Source organism: Tamandua tetradactyla, chromosome 11 (genome assembly GCF_023851605.1).
Source record: "Tamandua tetradactyla isolate mTamTet1 chromosome 11, mTamTet1.pri, whole genome shotgun sequence".
Classification (NCBI taxonomy): domain Eukaryota; kingdom Metazoa; phylum Chordata; class Mammalia; order Pilosa; family Myrmecophagidae; genus Tamandua; species Tamandua tetradactyla.
The window spans coordinates 30098207-30122598 of record NC_135337.1 but is presented as its reverse complement, the minus strand read 5'-3'; the positions used below and the strand labels follow the sequence as shown (position 1 = coordinate 30122598).

General features: G+C 43.6%; 1 protein-coding gene across 2 annotated transcripts in view; it reads right to left on the bottom strand.

The window, feature by feature from the left end:
- Positions 1-24392, bottom strand: part of BCAR3 (BCAR3 adaptor protein, NSP family member) — a 218767-nt gene that overhangs the window by 162694 nt on the left and 31681 nt on the right. The window contains exon 1 of one of the 2 annotated variants that reach the window (XM_077120231.1): positions 9021-9106. The exons of the other annotated variant lie outside the window; for it this stretch is intronic. The gene's annotated coding sequence lies outside the window, so the exon portion shown is untranslated. Of the gene's footprint in view, positions 1-9020; positions 9107-24392 lie in introns of those variants that run through there. 2 annotated transcript variants of the gene reach the window in all.

Sequence of the window (24392 nt, the reverse complement as noted above, 5' to 3'; positions counted from 1 at the left end):
CCTTCTTGACCTCTGAAGATATCATTTTCTCCTGACTTTCCTACATCTCCAATAGTTCCCAGTCTGCCTTCCTTATGGAGCCTCTTTGTCCAATTACCTTGAACATGGGATGTATCCAGATCCTGAACTCAGCCCACTTTCCCTCATCATCACACACCCTTCCATAATTTTAATGCAATATGCTTTCTGAGCTTTGGTTTTTTATATCTAAGTGGTCTGCTAAATGTTGGTTATAAAAACACAGACAAAAAAATAATAATAAAAATAAAAACTAATTTTTTTTTAAAAAGCTTGGGCAATGGTGGCTCAGTGGCAGAGTCCTCGCCTGCCATGCTGGAGACCCAGGTTCGATTCCTGGTGCCTGCCCATGTAAAAATAAATAAATAAATAAAGTAAAAATAAAAAACGCAGACAGTTCAAAATGAGCAAAACCTAACTCACCCCAAAGCCAGCTTCTTTTCTTGCATTTTGTTTAACAGGATGGCACTGCCATCCAACTGGTCACCCAAGCTGGAATCCTAGGAGTCATCCTGGATCCCAGCCTCTCTCCATCTCCTGTTCACCCCACCCCTGCTGACCTCCCATGAATACACACACAGCCACTCAATCACCAAGTTTGAGAAATTATCCCTACATGGTCCTCAAATTTTTGCCCTCTTCTCCTTCCGCCAACTACCACTCCAGTCCAGGTTCTCATCCTCTGCCACATCCTCTCCATGGCTTCCCAGCTGATCTCCCTCCCTCCCATCCTGCCCTTCCCCAATCTGTTTTCCACTCAGCCACTTGAGTGATGTTTCTAAAACACAAGCCCCCTCTTATCTCTCCACCACTTAAAGCCCTTCAAGAGCTTCTTGTCATCCACAAGTTGAAGTCCACTCCTCAGAAAGGCTACCCCAAACTCATCTGTTTGCTCTATGCCTCCATGTCAGTGATCACACAATTTCCTCTCTTCTTCGCCTGACCAACTTCCATCCTTCTTTCCTGACTTAGCCCACGCATCCATCACATCCCCCCACAACTTTTTTCCTGGCTCTATCCAGCTGGGTTAGTGCCCTCGCAAGTATCCCTATAGTACCCTGCACCAATCTCTGTCCCTACACTACCATATTAGAGTGGTAAATTCAGCTATTAACTGTGGAAAGGGAGAAAGTTTGGGAATCATTTAACAGGTTTACAGCCTCCCCATGGTTAACATAAGAACCAAGAGCTGGCTCTTCCTTACACCTCTAGATATTGTCTGCAGCCAATTCTCCCCTCCCTTCGCCTCTCAGAATGATGCCTGCAGACCACCCAGGGATCTGCCTACCTTTATCGCTGCTCCTCAAAGGGAGTGGCCTCTCCTGGCTATTGGCAAAGCTACTAGAAACTTGGCTTCGAACCACATGCTGCTAAACCGGTGGTCCAGATATTCTGGCAGAGACCAAGGTTTAAAGAGGGGGAGAGATGAAGTCATAAAATGCCATGTTTTCAGACTACTCTGAACCCTAAAGTTAAGGCCACTGTACATGAGCAGGGTGAGGGTATACTGCATTGTAGATGTCCAGGATATGAGGGAGGGTGCTAATTCCATACTTGCCCCACCTCAGAAATCCCAAGGTGTCGGAGCAGGACTTCAGGAAGGCTGATTACAACCCAACCTACCAGCCCTTCTGGGAGGAAAGATGAAGAGGCTTTTGGAGAGAAGCTATTGCCCCTAGGACTTCAGGGAGGACTCTCTTGAACACAATGGAGAGGGCGCTGCCCCCAGCCTCTGTGGGAACTCTGGTTAAGCAGAACATTCACACTAGTGGAAGCTGGGACAGACATTCCCCTCAGCCTGGAGTAGTGAATGATGTCAGAGAAGTACTCTTGAATTGGGCTCTGTAGGACCATTCAAATGTCCCCCGATCCTGCCCTAGAGTGAATGAGCCACAAGGCCCTTCAAAGAGGGGGCTGGAAAGGCTGACAGTGCCAGGTTATTTTTCACAACCTACCAGAAGCTGCCCCTGCTCAGGAGAAAGTAAGTTTCTTTGTCTGCAGGATTGAAAGTGGACCAGTTTGGACTACAGTGAAAGCAGGAGCAATAAGGTCAGAGGAAGACAAAGCAGAAGTATATGGCCAACCCAGACTGTTCAGGCAGAAAATGGAAAACAGGCTGTCATATATAGTTGTGCAGGCTGTTCACTGCTAAGGTTGCCCAGCCAAGGGAGCAAATGGGAGCTAAAATAATGGACCTATTTGGCAAGCTGTGGGTTCTGGTGTAGGACAGTATTGCTGGGAAAGGGGACCTACTCAACCTGTTGAGATGCTCTCCAGGCCCATGTTCATATCTTATTCCTTCCGTCTCCCTGTTCATCACCTCCCTACTCTCTCCCACCCAGCTCCCTCCCACCCAACCCCCAGCTTTCCAAGGCCTCCATGGCCAGAGGAAAGAATGCCAGTATATTCACCACTGTGGTCACACCTTGAGGACCCATTTCTAAATGGAGTAAAGGGTACCTGGTAGAGGGGGACCTGCCTATCCAAGCCTACCCGGTGACCCCACTGTGCTCAGCTGTTAGCAGAGACCACAGCTGGAGAGCTAAGCGGCCAACCTATGGCTGAATACCAAGTGAGAAGGGGCTATTGAGTTTTCCCTCTTTGGATCTTTCCTATTTATAGCTTCAGACCTTAACAGCGTCCACATTTAAGCAAGTCCTAACCTGCCAAGAAAATTTCTAGGAAGAATATCACTCTTGCTCTGAAAGCCAACTTTTTTTCTTAAAGCAGGAATCTGGGGATTGCCTACCCCCTCTTTGGCTTGGTGAAGAATTGGCAAGCAGAGAACCTTCTTAGGAGTCAACATGAAGGAGAGAGTAGAGGAGGGACTGACTTTTCTGAGCCCTTATTTTGTGCTATAAATACGTTATTGTAGTTCATTCTTGTAAAAGAAGCATCCTTATCTCCATTTGAAATAAGCTCAGAGAGAATGAATAACTCTGGTCAGCTAATAAGCCATAAGAACCTGATATGAATTCCCCTGTCTGTCTGGTTTTGACACATGGGTTTTTTTGTTGTTGTTGTTGCTGTTGTTTTAACTCACACTATCACCTGCAAAGGATCTCCATTGGGGAAAGAAAAATTGTAAATAGTGAAAAGGAACAGAAAAAGCTGGAGGATTTTTGCTTAAGCTATTGAAGCTAGTCTCCCTAGAACCTTTTCCCTTCCTGATCATGCTTCTAAGCCTCGTAGCCCAGGCTTGGAAAAAATACGTACCTCTTGCCTCTCCTGCCCATGTGCCCATCATTTTAAATGAAATCATCACTTTAAAGCTGTATGTTGCAAGGGGGATGTGGGACTGGGTAGAGGAACCCATGAGCTGATTACATATGGGCTTCAGTGATTTCACCCCCACCCCTCCAGTCAGCTTCTCAACCTCCCCCACCTGCCAGCCACTCAACCCACACTCAACCAAAGCATCATTTCCCAAGAAGGATTGCCAAAACCCACAGTTTAGTTCGTAAGATTGCCAAGCCCCACAGTTTAGTTCATAAAATGTGAGAGCAGGAAGGGGCTGTAAATAATAATACCTAACGTTTATGGGGTGCTCGTTGTATAGCAGCCAGTATTGTTCCAGAGGCATTATATATAGACCCATTTAATCCTCACACACACAAAATACACACGAGGAGCCTGACATCCAGAAAGAGTACATGACTTAACCAAAGTCTCCTAGCTGGTGGGCAGGGGGCTTGGAACTTAAACTCAGGACAGCCTGGTTCCTCATTGTGATGCTGCCCCACCTCCCAGAGATCCTCTCCTTGGTGCCCCACCCTGTTTTGCAGCCCCAGGGACTTGCCCAGGCAGTCGAGGGTAGAATCAAGAAAAGACGGCCGGCTCCCCGCACCTCCCAGCTCTGACCCAGGGCTCTTCCCACCACCCCAAGGACTCAGCACACCCAAGAACCAGGAGTGCGCTAATCTCATTTCACTCCTCTCAGAGTTTAGATCCCATCTAAGATTTTGCTCTAGAAAATGCTTAAATATTTATTTTTTCTGGACATCTGTAACATACTTGAGAATCCCGAACGGGCTCGCAGAAGGCTAAATATAGATTCCATGAGATTCTTCACCTCTCCCCTTCTCGGCAGACGGATACAAATAGAAGCCAGGAAAACAGTGGCACCTCACACATCCAGTAAGAGTCCAGGCACCTATTCTAAACACTCTCTGCAAGACCGGCAAATATTTTGATAATCTTTCCCCTAAAGGATTCTCCTGTGGAGAACAAATGGGCCCAGTCGGGGGCTATCTTTAGCAGAATGTCACAGGAAGAGACATGACATCAGTAGAGGGGATTTTTTGACTCTCAGACCTTTTGCAAAGGGAAGCAGATCACTCTTATGATATACCATGGAGGGCAGGCGCTGCCGACAGATGTCTGCTGTGCCCCCTGCACCGGGGGCAGGACGGGGGCACGGGCAGCACTCAGCGATGCTGGCGAGTGCTTTGGGGTCAGGCTAACCCGTGATTTGAGGACTGGCTCTGCCACTTGAAGCTGTCTGACCTTGGGCAAACTCCTTCACCTCTCTCTGGTCCTCAGTTTCCCCACTATAAAATAGGGATGATAAGAGCACTCATTCCTTGTATTGGCCCTTGAGAATTAGGCACAGCTCAGGGCTGGCTCAGGCCAGTTCTCAATAACCACAAACAATCCTTATCATGAAGTCCTCCACTTTCTCTGAAACACACCCTGTAGGGCGTGTTCTCAGCTGACAGTGATTCCCGTTATTGAGCTCTCCTGGCCACTGGGTGAGGAGGGAGAGGCCTGGATGACCCCCCAGGCCCCATGTTCCCTCTGTTGGAACAGAAGTCAGAGGCACCCAAGAAGGCCATTTCCCCACATGCATCAGGTCCAGAGATTCCTGGCACTGAGTGTTTCTTCACAAAGGCATGTTATTTTGAAAATGTACAAGCCAAATTAACAAACGTTTATAAAAAGTTAAAACAATATAGAGCCACTGGGCCAAAAAAGGGAGCCATACAGACCGGCAGCATGATGCACGGTCCAAAGCACCTACAGGTGCTCTCCCTCTGCCCCCACCTCATGTCCACCTTCTGGACTTGCCCCCAGGGCCTTTCGCAAAAGCTGACTTTCAGTGTCCATAGTCCTTGCAGGGCACAGAGGGATGCCCTGGGGCCCAACATCCTCCAGGTAACTCATCAGTCAGACAGGAGGCACCTGAAGCAGAAGAGCTGTGAGTCATCCCACGCCCCCCACAGCCACCTTCTCTTAGGGGGCACTTGAGTCACCCCCAGGGGCTGGGCAGGACCTGTGCCATGGCTACAAGCAGGTACCTGGCACAGAGAAGGGGCTTGGTCAATGCTGATAAAGAACACGGGCCACACACGAATCTGTGGTTTGGGGCGAGGTGAGGAGAGGACACACTGCTCCTGGTACTTCATCCATGACAGAAACCTGAAGGTAAGGGACCTGTCAGACCTGTACTTTAGGAGTGAGATTGTCATGGTGGGAAGTCTTGGGGCCAACACACATAAACTTGAACACATCCCGCACCCCAGAAACACCCACACCGTTGCAACAGACATGTGCCTGAAGTTGTGCCCCTTCTCTCCTTTGTTTCTGTGATCCAAGGATCTGGTTTGATGTTACAGGAAGAAAATGTGTCTGTGTGTAGGCATGGAGGGGGTTAGGGGCAAGCGTGTAGGGAATGTTGACAAGAAATCTAAGACCATGGGCCAGAAAGAAATCTTAAAAACAGCCTCAGCCCAACTGTCCCCTCTCTGTGCCCCCAACTTATCAACTCAGGTCCAGGGTCTGGGAGGTCTGAGGCCAGCTGTGCATGGCAAGCTGAGCCTGGTACCAGACCTGGCACTTGGGTTTGAGCAATGGAAGAGGCTGCCTTGTGCTAGGGATGGGGGACAGAGTGGTGATCAAGAAGGGTAAGACTCTTGCTTCCTCCAAGCTCACTCTTCTAGTTGGGAAAGACAAATCAAAAACAGACAAATGAATCAGCAAGATAAATTCAGAGGGCAATAAATACTAGGCAGAACATTAAAGCAGGTACTAGGGGCAGTGCAATGGTGGCTCAGTGGCAGAATTTCCGCCTGCCATGCTGGAGACCCGGGTTCGATTCTGCCCATGCAAAAAAAAAAAAAAAAAAAAAAAACAGGTACTAGGCTAGAGCTGCACTGTCTGATATGGGAGCCATTAGTCAAATGTGGTTATTCAAATTTAATTAATTAATTAAACATTCAGGTCTTCAGTTCACACTAGACACATTTCTAGGGCTCAATGCCCACATGTGGCTAGAAGCTGCTACATTGGACAGCACAAATACAGGACATTTCCATCATCACAGAACTTTCTATAGGACAGCGGTGGGCTAGAGAGTGACTTGGGGCTCATTTAGATTGGGTGGTCAGAGAAGGCCTGTCTGAGGAAGTGCCTTGAGTTGAGACCTGAAATGAGAAGAAACCAACAATTACAGATCTGGGTGGGTTCGAACCAGTGGGCAGAGTAGTCCAGTTGCTGTAGGGCAATGGTCCAAATGTAAGCAAGAATTTGGCAAATTTGTGGAACAGAGAAGTTGATGTGACTGAAGTTAATGAGCTGGATGGGGGAAGAGGTGAAAAGGACGAGTTCAAAACTAGTAATAAGGAAGCAACCCAAGAGTCCGTCAACAGATGAGTAGATAAGCAAAATGTAGTATATACACACAATGGAATATTATTCGACCATAAAAAGGAATGAAGTTCTGATGCATGCTACAGCATGGGTGAGCCCTGAAGACATGATGCTAGTGAAATAAGCCAGACACAAAACGACAAATACTGTATGATCTCACTTATATGAAATAATTAGAATAAGCAAATTCACAGAGTCAGAAACTAGAATACAGGTTATCAGGGAGTAGGGAGGAGTGGAGAATAGGAGTTAATGCTTAATTAGAAGAAAGTTTCTGTTTGGGGTGATGGAAAAGTTTTGGTAATGGGTGGTGGTAATAGTGGCACAATATTGTGAATTAATTAACACCATCAAATCATTTATCTGAAAGTGAATAAAATGGGAAATTTTAGGTTGCATATATGTTACCAGAATCAAAATTTTTAAAAAAGACATAGAACTGTACAACACAAAGAGTGAACCCTAACATTGAAACTATGAACTATAGTTAATTGTGTAATTATAATGATACTATTTCAACAAAGGTTACACTAATGCAAAATTTTAGTAATAAGAAAACTGTGTATGAAGAGGACACATATGGGAACTCAGTACTTTTTGCATGAATTTTCTGTAAACCTTTAACTGCTCTAATTTTTTTAAAGTAATAAAACAGCTGTCAGCTACTGAATGTTTGCTATGTGCCAGGCATCTACAAAGTACTGTTATCCTTATTTTACAGATGAGAACGCCAAGACACAGAGAAGTAAAGACACTTGGCCAAAGTCACAAAGCCAGTGAGAGGACAGAACCAGGATTTCAACTGGGCAGCGTGCAAGCCCTGCACCACTGTACTGCACTGGCCCTCCCAAGGGGCGGAGGCTTGGCCTGAATGCCCTGACCCTATTGGCTTGTGTAAGAAGTGACTGCAAGTTTTTAAGCAGGACGTTACCTGACCTACTAAACTCTTAAATGACTGATCTATTCACAGTGGGGAGAGTAGAGGCTACCTCCTTCATCGGGGCATTAAAACTACTTTGGCTACAATTAGGATAGCAGAAGTTTCTTTGTTATTACTTTTTAAAGCTTATTGGATATTGCACTTTATTTTTCATGGGTTAGCTATCTTACCAAAATTCTGGCAGATAAAACAATGCATCTTTTCTTTCCTAAAAACAAACGCAAACACATTCCTAAACAGTTGTTCCAAAAGTCAATAGGCACACCTCTGCAATCAGTTAGCTGTAGGAAAGCCAGTTTTCCACCAAGTCTTACATAATTCCACTTATAGCATCTTTTTTATATTCTTTAGATTATTATCAAATTAAGCCAACAGACTTCCTAACGTGGGAAGTCTGACTTGAGGTGGCTCAGGCTCCGCCCAGGGTTGTTTCACAGCTGTGGGAAGGGGGCGGAGTCTTGTTTTCCAGGGGAATCCTAAAGTGTAGGTTTTAAGTGTGGACGAGAATTTCATTTAGTGTATAATATTTGAGTATCCCAACCTTGAGCATTTAGTGGGGCAGTTAGGAGGACGGTACTGATCTGGCTCCCAGATCAATTTATCCTGTGGCATTGACTTTGGATGTGGTAAGTCTGGGTCCCAGATGTCCCTATAAAAGAAGGTATAGGAATACAGGCCAATCGACAGACCCCCCAGGGAGAGGTGCAGGAATGTTACTGCATATAAATCTACTCCAACCACCTACAAACAATTGCCTAAGGGGCTTATATAAAATACAATTTCTAACCGCCTCCAGCCCTTCATGCTTTCCCTCATCAAATTCCAATTAGTATTCAGCCCTCCTCTTCCTGGTAGTAATGGGATAAGAGGAACAAGTCCACCCAACTATTGCTCCCTTCCAGCCCTGGCTACCTTCTGAGGCCCAGAATGCAGTGGCCTGTTGGGGGAACAGGTCTAAGCCAGGTCACCCTGCTCACCCTTTCCCCTCGTGTCAGATTATTTAAACTCTCTGTGGCTCCATTTACTCATCACTAAAATAAGGATAATTATTGTTTGCTATTGTTCTACCTCACAATGCTGTTGTGAGACTTAAGTAAGTTAATATGTGCAAAACACTTTGGAACAGTTATCACAGTTAGCTATGATCTCATCTACCTTATAGGATAGGAGAGAGTAGGAAAGGAGGTGGCCATCCCAAAGCCCCGTCTCAAGGATGATCAGGGATCCTTGAATCACCTAGAAAGCAATCACCCTCCAGCCTCCGTGGGTTGGTCAGAGGGTTGTCACACCTGCAGGCCCAGCCCCACAAGTCAGCTGGTAGTTAGGTAGGATCCACACTGCCCCACAGCCAGTTTCTGTTGGGTGAGCGCTGCCCCCACGCCCTGTGGGCCACACATGCCACTGCCTACCTCACCTCTCGCAGCTCCTGGTGCAAATCCAAAGGCCTTTTCAGTTTGGTCTAGGTTCAGTTCAGGGAGTCACTGCAGATCGGGGGAAGCTGGGGTGCCTTTCCAAGGTTTTGCCGGGGTGGGCTGGGATGGGTGAGGGAGAGAAACCCACACCTCAGGCTGCTCCGACCCAGGTCTGTGGGTCCTGGGAATCGCTTCCCCTGGGTTATGGAGCTACCACTCCCCACCCCCCACCCCCAGAGACTTCAATGCCCGTTGTCTCAACAGCTGATGATTTAATTCTAAATAACAGTGACTCACAGGACAGCAGTTCCCTTATTTGCCTGGGCAGTCTTATGTAGATTAAGAATTCTCTCAGGTAAAGGAAGGTCGACTTTTTCTAGAGGTAGAGAGGTTTGAATTCAGGGTTTGAATCTGGCGCCACCACTTTCAAAATGATGTGACCCTAGACAAGTTATTTAACCTCTCTGGGCCTCAGTTTCCTCATCTGCAAAATGGGGATTATAATAGTACTTCATAGGGTTATTATGAGGATTAAATGAGTTAATATCTATACAGGGCTTAGAACGATACCTGGCACATCATAAGTGCTTATATATGTGTTTGATAAATAAATGTATAATAATGGAGAATTGGTTATGTAAAAACTATATAATAGAGTATTGCTCAGGCATTACATCTCTATTATAGAAATATAGTAACCTGGAAATATGTTCATGATATATTACTACAACAAACTCACAAATATATATGGTATACCATTCCTGTTGAAAAAAAGAGAATAAGTCTATATACTCTGACAAAATACTAAAAGCATATACACCAAAAAGATGTTTTCCTATTTTCCAAAAATTCTGTATTAGGGGCATGTTACTTTAGTACTAGGGGGAAAAAATTCTGAAAGGAATCAAGTATAATAGATGTTCATAATTCCAAATAAACAATCATATTTTTAAAGATAAGAAGAGCCCAGACCATGAAATTCTCTAAGCCTTGCTCATTCAGGGCACCTCCTTGGCTGAGGCCAAGAGGTGACCAGCACCACATACTTCAGTGATTAGTCAAATATTGTCATCAAGAAGAAAAAAATAATAATAATTAAGTACTTAGTTGGATATTACACACTATCCCCCTTCTGGGAATATTCAAAAGTTAACCACATCAGTGTAACTACACTTAAATCTTACCTAAACAACAGGTGACTCACATATATAAACAAATGGAACTGTGTAAAAGCAATGAATTAAGCATGCTGGGTAAGGCGGTGAGTGAAGGGGAGTCGTGAAAGTAGCAAGCAGCGTGCATAGACAGGAAGGGGTGGAGGCGGTGGGGAGGGGCGTAGGGATCTCCAGCCACTGAGTCAGAGGTTTCAAGAAGGAAATGGAACTTCAGGGGCCGCTAAAATAAAGGAAGGAGATAAGCATCTCCTTTAACGCTGACTTAATGCAGAACTTGAATAGAGAAAAGAGTAAGTCAAGAACCCTCTCTGGGAACCATGACCTTGGGTGAATGGCCTGACTTCTCTACTCGTCAACTATCCAGCCACTTCTCACCCTGCTCCCAGCCCTTACAAAACGGAACTCCAAACGCTGTGCAGCTGGACTTGAGAGGCCCAATGTGAAATGTAACCCTCAGTCAAGGAAAGGCAGTGGGAGGACGGGTCCCCCCCAAAATCTTATCCTCAATTCCAAGGTGCCTCGGTTGGCTTTGCCTGTTTTTTTTCCTTCTTAATAGCTTCACAAATCCTCTGCCCCAGTCCTACTGACTGGATATTCTAAACAGTGAGCTCTTGGTGAAAAATAAGAAAAATGAGCCAGCCTGCCGGCCTCCTACTGCCTGTAACTGGCAGGGGAAGGGCAAAGGCAGCCCCAGGATCCCATTGTTGGTTGGAAAGAAGCATTTCCAGCCAATTCAGGTGTTTGAGGGATTACTGCAGTAGCCGTTCGCCTGTGTATATCTGTGAGGTTTGTGAATGGGGTACGTTATTCGGGGGACCTTATGGTGAAAAGATTGAAGGGGCTTAGAACGATACCTGGCACATCATAAGTGCTTATATATGTGTTTGATAAATAAATGTATAATAATGGAGAATTGGTTATGTAAAAATAACCAATTTTATTTTTAAAAATAAAACCGTCAGAATCCTTTCATCTCCATATTTTGAGTATATAAATTCTCTCCCCAGCATTCCCTTGCCCCTCAGAAGGTATGAAGTGCTTTGGAAGAAAAACAAAATAATATAAAATAATAAAACAAGGTGTGCTGGCTGCATGAAGTTTCTGACAGAAACTGACTTCAAGTACCCCTTCAATCTTTTCACCATAAGGTCCCCCGAATAACGTACCCCATTCACAAACCTCACAGATATACACAGGCGAACGGCTACTGCAGTAATCCCTCAAACACCTGAATTGGCTGGAAATGCTTCTTTCCAACCAACAATGGGATCCTGGGGCTGCCTTTGCCCTTCCCCTGCCAGTTACAGGCAGTAGGAGGCCGGCAGGCTGGCTCATTTTTCTTATTTTTCACCAAGAGCTCACTGTTTAGAATATCCAGATGCTTCTGCTAATGTTTGTAGGTATCAGCGTCTAAGCTTCAGGCTTGCAAAAACAGGGGTCACAAATCATGTATTAGGAGAATTGACAGCACGTTTGAACAAGGCAACATAAAGATAAAAATTTTTAAAAAAATCACTAGGAGAGGTGCTGTAATAATCTGAAAAGTCCTTGTTCTGTTTAGAGAACCGAGGGCTTGGGGGCCCTGCTGAAGTTGGGGTTTTTTCCTTTCATGGTGCTGGGTCAGCACCATGGAAGAAGAAAGGAACCAAGGGAAGTTCACCGGTTTCCTGAGCACAGCCCTCCTAACCACTCAGGCCCACTTGATAACAACAGGCCTTCCTGGACATTGGCATGTTTCCTTTTATCAGCAGGACAAGCTTTCTGACCCCAACAAGCTATACTGATTTACAGGGGTATTTCTTTACTTTTTTTCCCCATCCCTTCCTCGTCTGTGATCTGTTCAAAGCACACTAAAGGGAAAGAGAGACCAATGAATCTGCCCAACTGGGAAGTGGTTTTGACCAAATGCTAACATTCTAATTCACACTTTGCCTTAAAAATTGGTCCTGTGTGCTTCCATGGAACAGCACTGTGATCTGAAAAGGACTTTGCCAGTGACTCCCTGAACATGGAGCCTTCTCTCTCGGTATAGGGGACCCTGTATAGAGATGTCTTGGGCTATTAGCATTAGACTAAGTTTGACAGTGGTGAATACTCAACAGACAACCCCTCTCCTCAATTCTTCCTGAGAACAGCAAGAAGAGGGCGGGGGAACCTCCTGGTCAAGAGATGGAAAGAGAAAAAGGAAGCCTGTTTCAATGAAAAAGCTGTTATGTTTTTCAAAATTCTATTTATGACGTATGGGTTATAAGTTGGGGAAAAAGAACCTCTTTATCTCATCAACTCAACTCTCTTTTGTAAGGACTAGGATTTCTGTCATGGTGGAATCTGCTCCCTTGATGGAGCATCATGTAATTCTTTCACATGTGTGTGTCATGTATTCAATATATTAAATAAAGAAAAAATATGCTGTCTTTCTATAATCAATTCACAAAATGAATGGGCCTGTTCAATGCTGTGTTTTATTTGCTTTTCCTCTGCAAAGATGTTTTGGGGAATATTAACATCTTTAGATTATTTTTCATTTTAGTGATAAAAGGCTAGGCCAGCTTGATCAAATCAACAAGAGCATGAAATAAGAGTCAGGCGCCCCCTATTTGTAAAAACATCTCCGGTGGGACGAGGGTGGGAAAGTGGAGACCAAGAAAGGCTGACCAGGAGGTGGGCTCCTTCCTTGTACCTCTGCTCCTTGTCTCTCTCTTTGCACAGTTCTGGCAGGCCCAAGTGTAAGGCATCTGCCTTGGCAGAACTGTGACTGGAGATGCCTCACCCCTGCTGGGCTTCATGTTTTCAACACTCCCCTTGGACACTTTGAAGGGTAGGAGGAACTTAAACCAAAATGTCACACTATGGAACCCTGGCAGGGAGAGAACGTCCCAGCTGGACAATCAGAGAACTTGGTCATGAGCCCCCTGAACTCTGCCTCCAAACAAGCACATTCAATTAGTAATCTTGCCACTCTTCCCTGAAGGATGGCTGTTATGGTTAAGAAAAATTCCCAGAAATCTGCAGCTCTGAGGGATGGCCAGAGAACAACAGTCCCAGTACCCGGCTGGCCGATTCAAATCCTGCAAACTGTGACTGATTTCCAGCTCTGTGCTAGCTGCTCCCCAATCCCACTTATCTCTTTCTAATCTCAATCTTTTTGTTTTCCCTTGTGGAGACCCAGAGCCTGGGACCCCTTCCATATTGAGAATAAGCTACTGTACATAGCTGATTATAATGATGGGGACCGAAGTGAAAGGTCATCAGATTTCCTCAGAGAAGGGGAGAATGTACAGATGGTATTGTAAGCAAAGTATTAAAACTCCCCTCCCTTGATCACTGTTGATAACAAACCTCCGAACTCCTGTGTCAAGAGACCCTGCTGAAAAGCTTCTCTCACACCCTTGTCCTAAATCTTTATAAGCCCTTGCACTCCCCGCCCCTCTATGGAGCATTAACTTTCATTTTCCGGCTGGTCATCATCAGGAAGAATCTTCTCCTGTTCTTAAACCCCAAAAAATTCATGTCTAACTCAGCGACTGGCGTGTCCTTTGCCTTCGGGCTGCCCCAACCCAAGCCTTCCAAGCACTGGGTTGGAACACCCTCTAACCGGCCAGTCCTTGAACTCTCAACACACACAGTTTCATGATACAGTTTCTCAAGCTTCCTGAAAACCAGCATCTCTAAGAGCCTCCTCCTCTCTCTTTATGTGTCTAACTCTCTTAGGGAACCAATTCTCAGTCATCCTAGGCTTCTCTGTGAGATCTGATACTGGTGGCCACCCCTCTTTCCTTTTCAATCCTTGCCCTCCCCTTCCTTCCCTGACCCTGCACTTCTTTCACTTCAGGCATCTTCCTAATAATCTGGCTTGTATACTCAAAGAAAACTCCAGAGCGAGGCCCACAAGACGGCACCCAAAGGGTGTGGCTCCACCTACCATTCAGTGTCACATGGCGCCGGGTTTGCGCTCTGAATTTCAGCTTCTCAAATGTGCTATGTCCCCTCCCACCCTAGACCTCTGATCATGCTTTTCCCTTTGTCTAGAACACTCCCCCCACCGCACCTAATCTCCTTAAGTCCTTTTGTTATCTATTGTGTAACAAATTACTCCAAAATTTAACAGCTTAAAACAACGAGAGTTTATTATCTCTCAGTTTCTTTGGATCAGAAACCTGAGAGGAGCTTAGCCGGGATGGTTGTGGCTCAGGGTCTCTCAAGAGGTTACATTGGAGCTGTCAGCCAGGGCATCAGCTATCAAGAGCCGGAGGCGCCCTGTCTAGACTCACTCAGGCAGTCTTCAGTAGGCCTCCATTCTGTTCTAGCTGTTGGTAGATATCTTGGTTCTTTGCCACATGACTTCTCCATAGGTTGCCTGAGTGTCCTCAGGACATGAGAGCTGGCTTCTCCCAGAACGAATGATGAGAGAGAAAGAAAGAGAAGGGGGAAGAAAGGGTGCCCCAAATTGAAATTGCAGTCTTTTATAATCTAATCTCAAAAGTGAGATTTATCCCTTCTGCCATAATAACTTGGTCAAACCAGCAACCCTGGTACAGGGTGGGAGGGGACTACACAGGGGTGTGAACAAGAGGCAGGGATCACTGGGGCCATCTTGGAAAGCTGCCTACCACATTCCTACCTATCTTTCAGATCTCAGCTTAATTATCACAGAATTTAGTGATTAAAATTTATCTTCTCCATTATACTGTAAGTTTCCTGAGAACTGGTGTCTGTTTTTGCTCATGTATCAATTAGCTTTTGCAGTGAAACAAACCAACCAAAAACTCAGTGCCTTAAAGTAGCATCCATTTACCATTTCTCATGTGTCGATGGGTCAGCTGGAATTTTGCTGACCCAGACCAGACTCAGCTGAATTGGAAAGGCTCACTCCTGCACCTAGCATCAGCTATTGGGTTAGCTGGGGCTGACAGGTCTAAACTGGCCACACACCTATGCCTGGAGGTATGTGGCTGTTGGCTGGGACAATGGTGGTGAACAGGGCCACGTGTCCCCCGACATCCAGCAGGCCAGCCTGGAATGCTCATGTGGCAGTTGCAGAGTTTTAAAAGTGAGAAAGAAGAGGTGCAAGGCTTCTTGAAACCAAAGTTTAGTACAGGTACAATGTCACTTCCAGTACATTCTATGGGCCAAAACAAGAAACAAGTACAGTCCAGATTCAGGAGAACAAACAGACCCAGGTTTTAAAGAGAAGAGCTACAAAGTCACCCGGCAAAGGGATGTGGAAACAATTGGAGGGAGGAAATGCAGCCATTTTTGTAAATAACCTACCAGAGCTCACCATAGTATCCCCAAAGACTATCACAGGCCCTGGCATATAGTGGATACTCAATATATTGAGGTGGATGAATGAATTTGAGTATTTTACCTTTAATTGTTCTTATTGTGTTCTTGGCTTGTCTCCCTCACTGCTATGCAAGTACCTTGAGGACCAGGATTCTGCCTTCTTCAGAATTCTGCAACATTGACATGGCACTAGACTCTAGTAGGTGATGAATCAATGTAATACCAATTCTTTCCCAATTCTGTCTGCATGTCTCTATTTTCTTTCTGTCCTCAAAGCTTAAAGACTTCCCTAGCAGATTTGCAAAGGCTTTGCTACCTGACAGACCTGGGGCTTAGATCCTGAATCTGCCATTTACCAACTGTGACCTTGGGCAAGTTCTTTCTCCCTGCTGAGCCTGTTTCTTCTTCCACAAAAGGGATGTGCCTACGTCAGAACTGTTGTAAGTTTAAGTGCAATCGCTTACGTGAAGTTCTAAGCACAGTTGCAGGCATTGAATAAACAATTACCCCCTTCCCTTTACCCTAATGTCCTCATCATCTTCACACCTGGCCCTTCCAGCCCAGACCTAGTTCAGCCAGCCTGTCCCAGAAAAGTCACATCTGTTCCACGCTTCTTCTTAGTCTTTTGAATATAATCATTGGCATAAACATGAGTACATCTAAACTCCAATTAGCAAGAGCAATTCCAGCTGCCACAGAGGGGCAGGAAGACTGTCAATCACGTGTGATTTTGCCCACCTGGTTCAGCTTCTCTAATCCTGAGGCCAGAGGATCTTTGCCTTGCGATCCTCAGGTTTCAGGTGGACCAGCTGCCTTCTGTTGCTCTGTGCTATTGACTGTTTTCCTGAGAAAAGTACTTCACAGCTCAGGTCCATTTTCATTCCTCTAGACATTTCTCCTTCCCAGGTTTGCTGTCTTATCTCTCTGTTCTCTCATCTTTACACATTTCCCTTTCTTACTATTTTTTGACCCTTTTCCATTGGCCGGTCAGTGTGCTAAGCATCTGACACTAATTGTCTCATTAATCCTCACATCAGTTCTAAGGCAGAAGAACTCTTATTACTGCTATCTCACAGAAGAAAAGATTGAGACTCAGGGAATGCCCTTAACTTGCCCGAAGTCACATGCTTGGTGGGTGGTAGTCTCAGGATTAAACCCAGGTTCTGGTCCCAAAGCTCGTACCCTCTCCCCTACTTTAAACAGCCTTTCCCCTTGTTGCCTCCATTTTGCTTCCTGTGGAAACTTCCTTCTAGAATGCTCCTTTCCCTTTTGTAGGTCTAGAAGTTATCAGAGTTTTCTTCAAAATGAGTACCGTCTACTGCAACTCTTCATTCTCTTTTTTCTCTAGGACAGTACAGTTCATTTGAACTTTCTGCAATGATAGAAATGTTCTTTGCACTGTCCAATATAGTTGCCAGTTGACACGTGGCTTTCAAGCACTTGAAATGTGGTTAGTAAGATTAAGGAACTACATTTAAAATTTCAGTTCTAATTTTAATTTTAATAGCCACATGTGGCTAGTGTCCATATAGCAGACAACACAATTCTAGAGTCTAATATCAGTGCAATTTGGTATTTGAGGGGGTGGGAAGGTAGGGGAGTGGGAGTGTGAGAAGATAGATGGAGAAAGAGGAAACTTAAGGGGGTAACAACTATTTTCTCATAAGGAAAAAATCACTTAATGTCCAGATTCCTGGTCCAAGGTTCTTTCTTAGACCTCTGCCTTCCAATCACCAAATTCCTGGTGAGGTCAGCAAGAACATCAGGCCCTAGAGATTATGTTGAGGTTCTCCCAAGGGACAGCCTTCCTGAGCATATGCAGATTGAAATGTGCACATTCGGGCTGCAGGGAGAGAGTGAGAAATCACTGAAGTAAATTTCTTTCTTCAATGAATGCTGCTGAAATCAATATTTAGTCATTATGACCTGAAGCCTGCAGTTTGCAATCTATAGAGCTTCCCACTTCCAAGTTTCCTGGAAATGCAGATTTAGAAATCTGCGAACAATGGATCTAGAAACTGAAATGCCATCTTTTGGATGGAGACAGCCTTAAAGACTTTCATAAGGAGATCTCAGAAGCAGTTACTTGATGGATTCGATTATAGTGAGCCATCAAAGCTTAACAAACTGGAAAAACCTGCCCAGGTTTGAAAGCAAAAAAAAATCATTCATTCACTCATTTATTCACCCAGCTAGCATTCACCTACAAACAATTTCTGAGTATGTACGAAATTCTAAAATGCAGGTAGGAAAGTGGGGGGGGGGGGGGGATGAAAAAAAAACAAGAAAGAATTACTTTTATCAACTCTTCCTTTTAATTTTGAAAGTAAATAGGTAGATTTCATGCTGGAACCCTACTGAGTCCCTGCTCTTTTACCTCATACCAGGTATCTTTTAATCATTTACTTAATTACCAAATATTAAGTCCCTTTAATGCACAGACTAATTACTATCATTAAAATTCTCAGGTTATACAGGACAGTTTATAATGATCAATAAACTGTCATTTAGCTCATCACATTTCTTTATCTCTCTACATTGAGGGTCCTTGAGGACTAGCACCCCATCCTATTCACTGCTATGTCCCTGTCCCTAAAACGCTACCTGGCCCACAGTGTGTGCTTATTAAATGTTTCCTGAACACACAAAAAATCACAGAATTGTGACTCTTGTCTAGATCCATGGTCCACACAGGTCAAAAACCTGTCCTCCGCGTGGAAGACATATACGTCAAAATCCCCAAGGAATCTGAGACAACTTGCACTGAGAGCAGCCTTACGTGAATTCATCGAATCCCTTCATGCCTTAGTGATTATGTTCAGCCTCCATCATTTTAAGGGATAAGAAATTACCCAAGTGCACTAAATTAATAATTGGAATTCTTTTCTTTTTCTTTTTTGCACATGTCCTGAAAGTTCAAAAGTTGTCCTCTATCTAGTTCTAGCAAAATAATATTTAGAGAAGATTTGAAGATAATACTCTTAGCCGTGACTTTCACAGTCATCACGTGCATTTTTGACTTGTGCCTTTACAGACCAGAAAGTATTCTTGAGAAAAGTCTTTCTCGAATATGAAAGCTGCTATCCCTCTATTTGTCATCTTTACGTACTCTTTTTTAGGCCTTTCATAAGGTCAAGTGACAAAATCTGTTCAGAACATTCATTCATGTATTCCTTTATTTGAACCCTCATTACACATATATCTATTGCATGTCCACTATGTGCCAGGTGCTGAAATTTTGAATTGGGTTAAAACTTAATAAAATTACAAACCAGAAAGGCTTTCTTGTTCGTGCTCCCCTGCTTGACTTCTAGAGTAAATCTCGATGTCTGGCAATTCTTTAACCCTGTGTATACCTTCTTTCCTCACTGCCACCCCACCCCTTCTCCCTCGCTTCCTTCCTTCCGTTCTTCTATTCAACTTTCACTGTTGATTAAGTCTTAGAGTCCTTTTGTTTTCTTCACTTTTTACACTTTGTGTGCTCTCTCCCCCCTAGATTGTAAACTCCCTGAGGGAAAGATGAGAAACAAAGCATTGCCTCTGGGATTTTCATCTATCCCTTGGCATAGGCAGGGCCATTGTGAAACTGAGGTTCCAGAGAGATTAAGCAAATTGACCAAGATCTCTCAGCTGGTCAGGGGAGGATGGGATTTTCACGGACTTGCCTTGGTTCAAAAGTGGCCAGACTTGCCACATCACCAGCCTGCTTCCTTAAGTGCCCAGCTGATAGCTCACACTTACATACCCCAGAGGGCTGAGCTCAGAACTGGCCCACAGAAGACACTCAAAAACTATTTATGGACTTGACTTGATTTAAATAAATGCAGATCCTTTGGCTGATTCCGGGCAATTAACCTAACAGCACTTCTCTCACTATATGGACAGATGGCAGCTTTTCAAGAGAAATGTAAAGACCTGGGGTGCCATGAATCATTATCTCTTCCTCTCCCCAGCTATTAGAAACAAAAGCTGCAGGCTTGGCCTTGATTGTGCACTTTTTAGGTTTCGTTGAGGGCCAGCCACAAACATTAATACATTTGAGTAGTGCTCAGCCAGCTAGCAATTATTTGTGGTGGTAAGGATGGAATCCGCCATAGATGTTGACACCTGCCAAGTTTCTCTTAGACTTGACTAAGGGAACAAATGTTGACCGCCAGTGGAGAGGTCTGAAAGCAGCGGGATGCTGAAAGTGCTCCAGGGAAGGATGCAGGAATGAGAAGGGCAAGAAGCAGGGGCCAGAGCAGCCACAGCGGCGTTAAGAGTTAGCTCTACTGTGGTTTAAAGCACCCTAGAAACAAAGTTTATTTAAATGCTTCTTTGGTGGTGCAGATCCTTATAAAGGTAGATTTGTATATTCGAACATTCAATAGCAGTAGCAGGAAGTCGGTGGAATTAAGTTTTTGTTCTAGTTCTGAAACTAATTTTCTGTTTTTCCTCCCTAAAGCCCTCCCAAAGCCAATCACCTACAGAATTCAAACTCTTTAACTTGGCTGATAAGATCATGAATGATCTAACTCCTACCTATCTTAATATGGATTCCCCTAAAATAAGGATTTGGGTGCAACTAGCCTATTTGAGAAGCCATCCTGAGGATGGTAAGGTAGTAGGGATATGAGAGACAGGAAAGGGAGGAAAAGTACAGCAGGGTGCCTTATGAGCTGGTTAATAGTGTGGGAATCTTGGGCTCAGTTTCAGAAAGACTGTGTAGAACATGCCTCAAAACTTTTCTTCCTAGGGAAAGGAAGCTGGGGGATTTGTCTACAGATTCCCTTTTTCATTGGTTGAGGATATACCTGCGGCGTTGACTCCTCAGCCCTCTGGTCTGCCTCATGCAAGGGCTAAGCACACTCTCACAAGAAATGTACTCAGACAGGGAGATGAGGTGCTTGGGGCTTGGACAGGTTACCAAAATGCCCACAGCACTTTGAAGCTCTTTCTGTCAAAAATTGAAAGCAATTTCTCTAACCCTTGAATCTGAATTGGCTTGGTGGATTATTTGGATGAACAGAATGAAGAGATTGCAATGTTATAGGTCCTCAGCGTAGGCCTAGTCACCCTTTCTGATTGATATGTATATTGATAAATATTTTCTTATTGGGAAACGTCTCCTCCCTTAATTCTTCTTTTTCTAAAACATATTTTTATTGTTAAATATAACATAGTTACAAAGAAGAGAAAAAAAAGCACTGATTTTCAAAAGACATACAGAACAGATTTCAGAGTTGGTTATGGGTGACTATTCCATTATTTCAGATTTTTCCTTCTGGTCGCTCCAAAACACTGGAGGCTAGAAGAAATATTTTTCTTTCTTTTTTGGGGAAAAATAACATATATACTAAAAAGCAATAAATTTCAAAGCACATTGCAACAATTAGTTGTAGAACAGATTTCAGAGTTTGGTATGGGTTACAATTCCACCATTTTAGGCTTTTACTTCTAGCTGCTCTAAGATACTGGATACTACAAGAAATATCTTGTAGTAAATATGATTCAGCATATATATATATATATATATATATATATATATATATGCTGAATATAATGACTCAGCAATCATAAATGTTTGTTGAACCTGACTTTCTCTGTATAATTCCACCATCACTTTTTATCTTTCTTCCATTCTTTACGGGTATTTGGGCTATGCCCATTCTAAATTTTTCATGTTGGTAGGGGCTATCAACAACATGGGGTAGGGGGATGGAACTAATTGATGTTCTGGAGAAGCTGGGCCCTTGGCATTTCAGGACTTATCTGGTCCAGGGACCCATCCAGAGATTGAAGGTTTCTGGAAAGTTACCCTAGTGCATAGAAACTTTGTAGAATCTTATATAATGCCCTAGGTGCTTTTTAGGATTAGCAGGAATGGTCTTGGAAGGGGGTTGGCAAACTATGATAGGTAGCAATTTCTAACTGAAGCTTGCATAAGAGTGACCTCCAGAGTAGCCTCTCGACTCTATTTGAACTCTCTCAGCCACTGATACCTTATTTGTTTTAGTACTTTTTTCCCTTTTGTTCAGGCTGGCATTTTGATCCCATGATGTCAGGACCAGGCTTATTCCTGGGAGTCAACTCCCATGCCACCAGGGAGACTTTCACCCCTGGATGTCATGTCCCATGTAGGTGGGAGGGCATTTCACTTGCAGAGTTGGGCTTAGAGAGACTGAGGCCACATTTGAGCAACAAAAGAGGTCTTCCAGAAGTAACACTTAGGCAGGACTATAGGTAGTCTAAGCTTCTCCACTGCCTACATAAGCTCCACAACAGTAAGCCTCATGATTGAGAGGATGGCCTATTGATTTGGGTGTCCCTTAAGTTTGACACAGTATCAGGGAATTCCCTGATGGAAAGGTTTAATAGTTCCATATTCATTCTCCCATCCCTCAAGGGACTTTGCCAATACTTTTGATTATCTGCTTAATATACTCTAGGATGCTTCCAGGCATTACAATAATCTATACAGGATTAAAGGACCTCTTTCTCATTCTGTGCTCCCTGTGTTTCAATTGTTCAAATGAGCTATACAGATAGGTTGAATTAGATTATGCACTACAGAAAATTTCAGTCCCAGACCAAATAAACCTTTCTTCAATTGGTCTCAAAAAGTATGTGTGGTTCTAAAATATAGACACTGTCTTCCTTACCCATATGTTCTGAATTACTTTAACCCCAACCTGTTCAGCTTTGTTCTAATCTCTAAATATCAGGTTATATATATAAAACAGTCTCTCAAAATCCAGAAATAATAATCACCACTCTGGACTTAATGTGTCTGCTCTAAAAGCTTACAATCTAGGCCCCTGTTTCCTTATAAGCATTTTCTAAAGGTGACCATACCATTGCTGTTTTTTTGGTTCCTGGTTTATTTTGTTCATTCACATCATTGCATGTCTAACGACATAGATCCTTTTTTGTAGCAGCATAACCTTCGTTTATAAGTATACAGCATCATTCACCAATCTACTTCTCCGTCAGTGCATCCTTCAGCCACCTGCATTCATCAGGCATCATGTAGAGGGCCCGAAGTCCACAGTCCCTCAACATTCTCAATTTTAGATAATTTCATTATTCCCAAGTGAAAGAAAACCAATAAACACATCCTTGCCAAATAGGAAATCTAAATCTCCTCTTAACTCTTGTCCCTTCCCCCATTATTTACCTCTCCTGTTGCAGTGGTCATCTGATGGTTTCCTTTTGAACATAGCTCATAGTATGCAATAGAGGTTTTCCCTTGTACCCTCAACTTATACAGTCCTTGTAAAAGACTCTTATCTTTGAAGTAATTCTTGTAAGAAGTAACTCATATTTCTAGCGTTACTCAGTGGGACACATAGGTCTATACAACCCCTTTCAATCTTATTCATCTTCAATATGGTGATATTACTTATAGACCCACTAGAGAACCACCTTCACTCCTATCAATTTCCTAACACTGGAGCTCAACCTCATTAGCTAATGGTTCCCCCATCTCTAGCTTCTATGTATTGCTAAGTCCCCTATATTCTGTATTATAAGCCTCTGATTATACCTTTATGATGGATATAAAAGTGGAATCATACAGTATCTATCCTTTTGTGTCTGGCTAATTTCACTCAGCATTATGGCCTCGTGGCTCATCCATCTTGTTATGTACTTCAGGACTTCATTTTGTCTTACTGTGGCATAATATTCCATCATATGTATATACCACATTTTGTTGATCCACTTGTCTATTGATGGACATTTGGTTTATTTCCATCTTCTGGCGATTGCGAATAATGCTGCTTTGAACACTGGCATGCAAATGTCTGCTTGTGCCATTGCTTTCAGCTCTTCTGGCTTTCTACCAAGTAGTGCTATGGCTGGGTCATAGGCCAACTTGATATTTAGTTTCCTAAGGAACCACTGAACACTCTTCCATAGTGGCTAAACCATCATACATTCTCACCAGCAGTGCGTAAGTGTCCCAGTTTCTCCACATCCTCTCCAACATTTATAGTTTCCTGTTTGTTTAATAGCAGCCATTCTTATAGGTGTGAGGTGGTATCTCATTGTAGTCTTGATCTGCATTTCCCTTATAGCCAATGAAAATGAGCATCTATTCATGTGCTTTTGAGTCATCTGTATTTGTTCTTCAGAAAAACGCCTATTCATATGTTTAGTCCATTTTATAATTGGGTTGGTTGTTCTTTTGTTGTTGAGTTGTATGATTTCTTTGTATATACAGGAAATCAAACCTTTGTTTGATTTGTATGTATGTGATTTCCAAATACTTTCTCCCATTGAGTTGGCTCTTCTTCACCTTTTTGACAAAGTTTTTAGAGGTGCAGAAGCATTTGATTTTGAGTTCTCATTTATCTATTTTTTTCTTTCGTTGCTTGTGCTTTTGGTGTAAAGTTTAGGACGCTACCTCTTATTATAAGGCCTTGAAGATGTCTCACTACATTTTCTTCTAGAAGCTTTATGGTGCTAGTTCTTTATATTTAGGTGTTCAATCCACTTTGCTTTTTTTTTTTTTTACCCCATGGGCAGGCACCAGGAATTGAACCCAGGTCTCCGGCACTGCAGGTGAGAACTCTGCCTGCTGAACTACTGTGGCCCACCCAGTTTGATCCACTTTGAGTTAATTTTTGTGTAAGGTATAAGATAGGGATCCTCATTCATTCTTTTGCCTATTGATATCCAGTTCTTCCATGCCCAATTATTGAAGACTATTTTGTACCAGTTCAGAGAATTTGGGGGCCCTGACAAAAATCAGTTGACCATAGATTTGGTGGTCTATTTCTGCACTTTCAATTCAATTCCATTGGTCAATTCTTCTATCTTTGTGCCAGTACCATCCTGTTTTGACCACTGTGGCTTTATAATAGTTTTTAAAGTCAAGGAATGTTAATCCTCCCACTTCGTTCTTCTTTTTCAGGATGCTTTTAGCTATTT